The sequence below is a fragment of the Nicotiana attenuata genome, chromosome 1 (assembly GCF_001879085.1).
Source record: "Nicotiana attenuata strain UT chromosome 1, NIATTr2, whole genome shotgun sequence".
In the NCBI taxonomy this organism is placed as follows: domain Eukaryota; kingdom Viridiplantae; phylum Streptophyta; class Magnoliopsida; order Solanales; family Solanaceae; genus Nicotiana; species Nicotiana attenuata.
In genome coordinates, this window is record NC_031989.1 from 37,835,633 (window position 1) to 37,842,890 (window position 7,258).

Genomic DNA, 7,258 nt, shown 5'->3' on the forward strand with positions numbered 1-7,258 from the left:
GGCTCTTCCAGCAACTTGGATGTCACAAGTGACAATGCCAACTTTGCAGGTATTGTTGTTTGTACTTCCTCCATTAATTTTGACAAACCTTCATGTAAATGTTTTGAATCAAAAGCTGATCTTTGGATTATAGACTCAGGAGCATCCAATCATATGACCTTTAACAGATATGCACTTAGTAATATCACCAAATTACCCTATCCTTTATTAATAAGCCTACCTAATGGATATAGAGTAAAGGTTCTTGAATTTGGAGATGTGATACTTTCTTTAGAAACTATTCTACATAGGGTCCTTTATGTCCCATCTTTCAAGTACAACTTGATTTCTGTTCATTCTCTTACAGTACACCTTAGATGTATTGTGTTCTTCAGTAATACACTTTGTCTGATGCAGGCCCCTTCAGTGAAGAGGCCTCAGGTGATTGGTAGTAGCAAAGAAGGTCTGTATTACCTCTGTTCCAGATGTTTGAAGGGTAAAGGGATTGTCTTACCTTCTGTTGTTTCTTCCTCCTATTGCAAATGCATTCCTGTTCCTCAATTTCTAAATAGTCATGAGTCTGTAGGTCATACTCATTCATGTCACACCTTTCAAGATGTAAATACTTCCACTTCAATCAATAAGAATGAGTCTTCTTGTATGTCTGATAAATATGATGTAAATTCTCTATGGCATAATAGGCTTGGCCATGTTCCTTTTATTAAAATGAAAGGGATATCCTCAATCCCAGTGAAATTTGCACCTAGGCAACCCTTTATCTGCCCTGTATGTCCTATGGCAAGGCAAACCAGACTACCTTTTTCCCAAAGAACCAGCACTACCTCCAAGTTATTTGAATTAGTTCACATGGATATATGGGGCCCTTACCATGTCACAACCCATGATAATTACAAATATTTTCTTACATTAGTGGATGACTTCAGTAGATCCACCTGGACACACCTGTTAAGCTGCAAAAGCAATCCCTTCAAGCCTTAAAAGCCTTTGTAAACATGATTGAAAATCAATTCAGTACCTCCATAAAGGCCATCAGATCTGATAATGACCTGGAATTCACTAGCCATGAAGCCCTTTCATTCTACCAATCTAAAGGGATCATACATCAGAAAACATGTCCCTACACACCACAACAAAATGGTGTGGTAGAAAGAAAACATAAATACCTACTTGAAACTGCCAGGGCTCTCATGTTTCAATCCAACTCCCAACCAAATATTGGGGAGAATGCATCCTAACAGCAACTTATTTGATAAATAGGTTGCCTACCACTTACCTCAATAACAAATGCCCTTTTGAGCTATTATACAAAAAGAAACCTTTTTACTCCCACTTGAGAAGCTTTGGTTGTTTATGTTACCCCACTTTACCCAAAGTACATAGAGACAAACTTGAACCAAGAACCACCCCTCACATCTTTATAGGCTATCCCTTTGGAACAAAAGGATACAAGGTACTGAGCCTAGTTACCAAGAGAATTCACATTTCTAGAGATGTAGTCTTCCATGAAAATATTTTTCCATTTTCCCTAAATTCTGAAAATGCTTCTTTTCCTGCTGTTCTTAGAAGAGTCTCTTTTCCTAATTACATTGAAGACAACAGTCAGGTTCTACTTATGGATTCAGGACAAAGGTCTGTTGGTATCACATCTCCAGAAACAGAACATCAATCTGAAATATCCTCTCATGATGGTCATGATACACCATCTCCAAACACCACTGAACCTCCCTTCATCAATGAGATCAACCTACAGCTTTCACCTTCTAATGACACACACACTCACATAGAAACACCACCTCTTAGGAAATCAAGCAGAAGTCACCAAATCCCCACTTATCTACAAGACTATGTTTACCAGTTACCTAATAATAATTCTGCTCAACTTTCCAGTTCTTCCTCTTCACTAAAGGCCCTATTTTCCAATCATCACCACATTACTCCTGCTGCTCTATCTACTGAAAGTCAGCTCTTGATACAAAATGTATGTCATGATAGTGAGCCATCTTCATATGAGGAGGCAGCCCTCAACCCTGCTTGGCAGGCAGCAATGACACTAGAATTTGAGGCCCTTCATGCTAACCACACTTGGGATTTAGTCCCTCTGCCAATTGACAAGCAAGCAATAGGTTGCAAATGGGTGTATAAAATAAAACATAGAGCTGATGGAAGTGTTGAGAGATTCAAAGCTAGGTTAGTGGTAAAGGGTTATACTCAACAGGCTGGGATTGACTATACAAAAACCTTCTCCCCTGTGGTGAAAATGACAACTGTTAGAGCTTTAATTACAGTAGCTGTTAAGAAGGGGTGGAATATATTTCAACTAGATGTGAACAATGCATTCCTCTATGGAGACTTAAATGAGGAAGTCTATATGGAACCCCCTCCTGGACTGGTAGTGAATCAACAGGGTTCAAGGAAAATTGTGTGCAGATTAAATAAGTCCCTCTATGGACTTAAACAGGCCAGTAGACAATGGTACGCTAAATTGACTGAAGCACTGTCCACGAGAGGGTACCAACATTCTGAAAATGACCATTCCCTGTTTTGCAAGAAAACTCCTACCTCTGTTATTTTTGTGGGTGTGTATGTTGATGATATTATAATCACTGGGACTGATCCAATAGAGATTGCAGACTTAAAGGCTTTTCTAGATCAACAGTTCAAAATAAAGGATCTGGGAAGACTGCATTATTTCTTGGGATTAGAGATCCTATACAAACCAGATGGGATTCTCATTTCTCAAAGGAAGTTTGCCCTAGACTTGTTGAAAGAGTATCAAGTATATGACTACAGTAGTGTCTCTTCACCCCTTGATCCTACCATAAAGTTGAAAGCACAAGAAGGAAACCTCCTGCCAGATCCTCAATATTACAGGAAGTTAGTGGGAAAACTCAATTTCCTCACTAACACCAGGCTGGATATAGCTTATAGTGTGCAACTCCTGAGCCAATTCATGCAAGCACCAAGAGATACTCACTTAACAGCTGCATTTCACCTCCTAAGATACTTAAAGAAGGAACCCACTCTAGATGTTTTCTTTTCAAATAATCCTGACTGTACAATCAAGGCATTTTGTGATTCAGACTGGGCAGCCTGCCCAGACTCCAGGAGATCTGTCACTGGTTACATAGTTCTGGTGGGAGATAGCCCTATTAGTTGGAAGTCCAAGAAGCAAGAGACTGTCTCCTTGTCCTCAGCTGAGGCTGAGTATAGATCCCTGAGAAAGGTAGTTGGTGAATTGGTCCGGCTAAACAGGTTATTTGTTGAACTCACTGTTATCCAGTCATGTCCTATGCAGGTGTTTTGTGCTAGTCAGTCGGCTATACACATTGCTCACAATCCAGTGTTTTATGAAAGGACAAAGCACATTGAAGTTGATTGCCATTTTGTTAGGAACAAATTGCAAGAAGGCCTAATTTCTCTACATCATGTACCTACTCACCATCAGTTGGCTGACATTCTCACAAAGGCTCTCACAGGGGTCAAGCACTCAGCTGTCCTCAGCAAGTTGGCTGTGAAGACCTCACTTCCAACTTGAGGGGGGGTATTGAGTATAGTTATTGTTATTGATTTATGTAACACAATCAATAGTTAGTTTAGTTAGCTTGAAATCAGTGTATTAGTCAGTCAGTATAGTAACAGTTATAGCTTAGCTTAGTCAAAAGATTTTTTAATCAATGTATATATACACATATACGTGTACTGTTGAACACAATATAGAATGAAGAAATATTCTCTGAAAATATCTTTATCTCTCCACTCTATCTTCTCCTCTCTGTTCTCTCAGAACATTCTAGAGAACTCCATGGGAGCTTCATCCAAGCTCACTTGCAATCTTGACAGTTATTGTTAGGGAAGCCCAAAAATGTATGTCCTTAAAATTTTTCTAAGTGTATGCAGACATTGTAATATTTGTCTAACACTGGATTCTAGCTTAAACAATACCACAATACTACAGGTAATTATCATTAAAAGATTGTGAAGATCACAATGATTGCATTACTCAAGCGTATAATTCAATTTAAGTTAGTTACATTTGCTAAATGTCTAACACCTAACTGAGCCGTCAAAGATTTAAAATAAAAACATAGGAAACTCTTAGGATATTCAGAGTTATTGTAGGAACAACAGAACCAAAATAATCGCGCACAATATTTAAAGAAAAGAAAATGAAAGAAAATTTTGAGTAAGTGAGATGCTAAATCAATAATTCTCCCTATATCCTATTTGTGCGATACAATTTGACTCAACGAAGATCTATTATTTGTTTCACTTGTGAATGTTTCTCGGAGTGTTAAAAGGACTTCTGGTAATTTTAATGAGTTCTGTATTCATGTTCTCAGTTTCAAAATTCTTCATATGAACAAACAACAAGGTGTTTGAATAATTGGTTTCTTTTTCCTTGTCTAAAACGTCAATAAAGCAATTACCTGGTTTGAAACACTATTCATGTGATCTTACTGGCTTTCAAGACAACCTGAGAAAATGAGTTTGAGGCATTAGCCAATAATCTCTTTTGACAGATTCAGGACGGAACATTCTGTAACTTCCATCTCATTTCCTAGTTTTATTATTTTCGTTACACAGATAGCAGAGAGCAAAGCTCATACAACGATTTTGTTCTCTTCTAATTCTTTTAAATCTGAATTGTAAAAAGATCATTGTTTGTTGATTTGTTTAATATAAAGACGCAACAAATGTGAGACTGCATCATAAATTGGGATGGACAAAGAGCATTTGCAACCGGAAAAGTAAAGCATGAATATGAAACCAATTGGGTAAAAGTTTCTTCTTTGATTGTTTAATATTGGTCAGCCAAGTCTAACTTGGGTGGAGATAGATGAATCTTTCTGTTGCAGTTAGCTCTATGACAATGTTGTCCTTTTAGTCTAGGCATATCCTGCTTATTTCCTCTGCTGCTTATTGGTTGATGCAATCATGCTTTGACAAATGTCACCAATAGATCTATTCAATATTTATCATATGTCACTTGCAGGATTCTCTTATTACCGTCCTCCATTCTTATTCTTTGCCTTAGATTATTTTGTAAGAAGGTTTTTATCAAGTGACGAAGTTAGATTGCAAGATGAAATCAAATATATCTATTTCTTGGAGCATCATAATGCCATCACAGAAGATTGAAAGTGGGCATACTGTCACGGTGCATGATGTAGCAATGGATTACTATGGTAAGCGTCTGGCAACAGCTTCTTCAGACTGCACCATTAAGATAACAGGGGTTAGCAGCTCGTCCTCGCAGCAACTGGCTACTTTAAGTGGTCACCAAGGACCAGTGTGGCAAGTAGCTTGGGCTCACCCTAAGTTTGGGTCAATCCTCGCTTCCTGTTCTTCTGATGGGAAGGTAATTATTTGGAAGGAAGGCGCTCAAAATGAGTGGAGCTTAGCACATGTTTTTGATGACCATAAAGCTTCAGTCAATTCCATAGCTTGGGCTCCTCATGAGTTGGGACTTTGTTTGGCTTGTGGATCTTCTGATGGGAACATTTCGGTTTTCACTGCAAGATCAGACGGTGGTTGGGAGACATCACGGATCGATCAGGCTCATCCAGTTGGTGTTACATCTGTTTCCTGGGCGCCATCGATGGCTCCTGGCTCTCTTGTAGGCTCCGATATTCTTAATCCTGTTCAGAAGCTTGCTTCTGGTGGCTGTGACAATACAGTTAAAGTGTGGAAGCTGTTTAATGGAACGTGGAAAATGGATTGCTTCCCGGCTCTTCAAATGCACACTGATTGGGTCAGGGACGTCGCTTGGGCCCCTAACTTGGGGCTACCAAAAACAACTATCGCGAGTGCTTCTGAAGATGGAAAGTAATTATATGGACCGTGGCTAAGGAAGGCGATCAATGGAAGGGTAAAGTTTTGAAGGATTTTGGTTCCCCCGTTTGGAGAGTATCGTGGTCACTAACGGGAAACATATTGGCTGTGGCAGATGGGAATAACAATGTGACATTATGGAACGAAGCAGTAGATGGCGAATGGCAACCACTGACAACAGTAGATTCATAAAGTTAAACACATTTTTCACCATCTCCCTTAAGTCCATATTATTGCTGCATATTCACTTATTTTGGGGGGTTATATCATATTAATATAACTCTTGTTATTTTCCAATGCACAAATGAATAAGAAAACTTGAAGTTGTTCATGAATTGTCGATTGTCATAAAATGGATTTTGCTTTATCATGTCAATGTGCTATATAACACCATGATCAATGTGATGTTTGATGGAAGAATAGATATGTTTGAGCTTTCTAATTTTCTTTTTTACCGACTGCGACCCTGTAATTTTGCAGCCGTTTCGTCAACCAGATGAATACCAGGATTTAGTTCCTTGATAACTTTTTACTCCTGTTCAAATGGGCGGGTTGGGCTGCTTTTGGGCAGGTGAATAAAATGTGGAGGTCAGTGACCCGTCCAAAAGCTACTTGGATTGAGATGGCCTAAAATATGGGTCAAAGCTCAACCCGCAACTCTTATAAAGCTTTAATTAATGGGATTTTGGCATAGTTACCCACAAAAACAAAACTATTTACCCTCGTCTATCCATTTGTTTTTCTACCCATAAACTAATTACATTTCCTACCCATAGTAGGTTTTGTGGGGAATTTTTCTTTATTCTCCAATTCTTTTTTATTTTTATGCTTCTTTTCTATTCTTTTCTTTTTTCTTTTCTCCTTTTCTTTTTTCTCGTTTTCTTCTTATTTTTTTCTTTTTTCCTATTCTAATTTCATTTAACTTCTTTTTTTTATATATTCTTTTTCTCTTCATAATCTAATTTCATTTACTATTTTCAGTATTTTTTATTATTCTTTTTTTTATATTATTACTAAAGAAAAATCAAATTGTGTACCAATTAAATGTACTTAGCTAATACAACCAAAAAAATATTAACTAACATATGATACCAGTATAACATATAGTTATACCAACAGGGTATANATATATATATATATATATATATATATATATATATATATATATATATATATATATATATTTTGCATTTTCAATTTGCCTCTCACGCTGGGTAAAAGCTTAAAGCAAATTAAAAGGGAAAAGGCAAGTGAATTTACGGGTGATAAGTATACAATTATAGTAGATTGTATACTATTACAGCATATTGTTACAGTATATTGCATATTATTACAATATACTATAACAATATATTGTATACTATAATAATATACTGTTGCAGTATAACTATATACTCCTATAGTATATTGTATACTGTAGCGGTAT

At 37.2% G+C, this 7,258-nt stretch overlaps 1 pseudogene across 1 annotated transcript; it reads left to right on the forward strand.

Moving 5' to 3' along the window:
• Positions 5,021-6,035, forward strand: LOC109240737 (annotated as a pseudogene). The gene has a single exon (XR_002070122.1). The product of XR_002070122.1 is annotated as a protein transport protein SEC13 homolog B-like (transcript).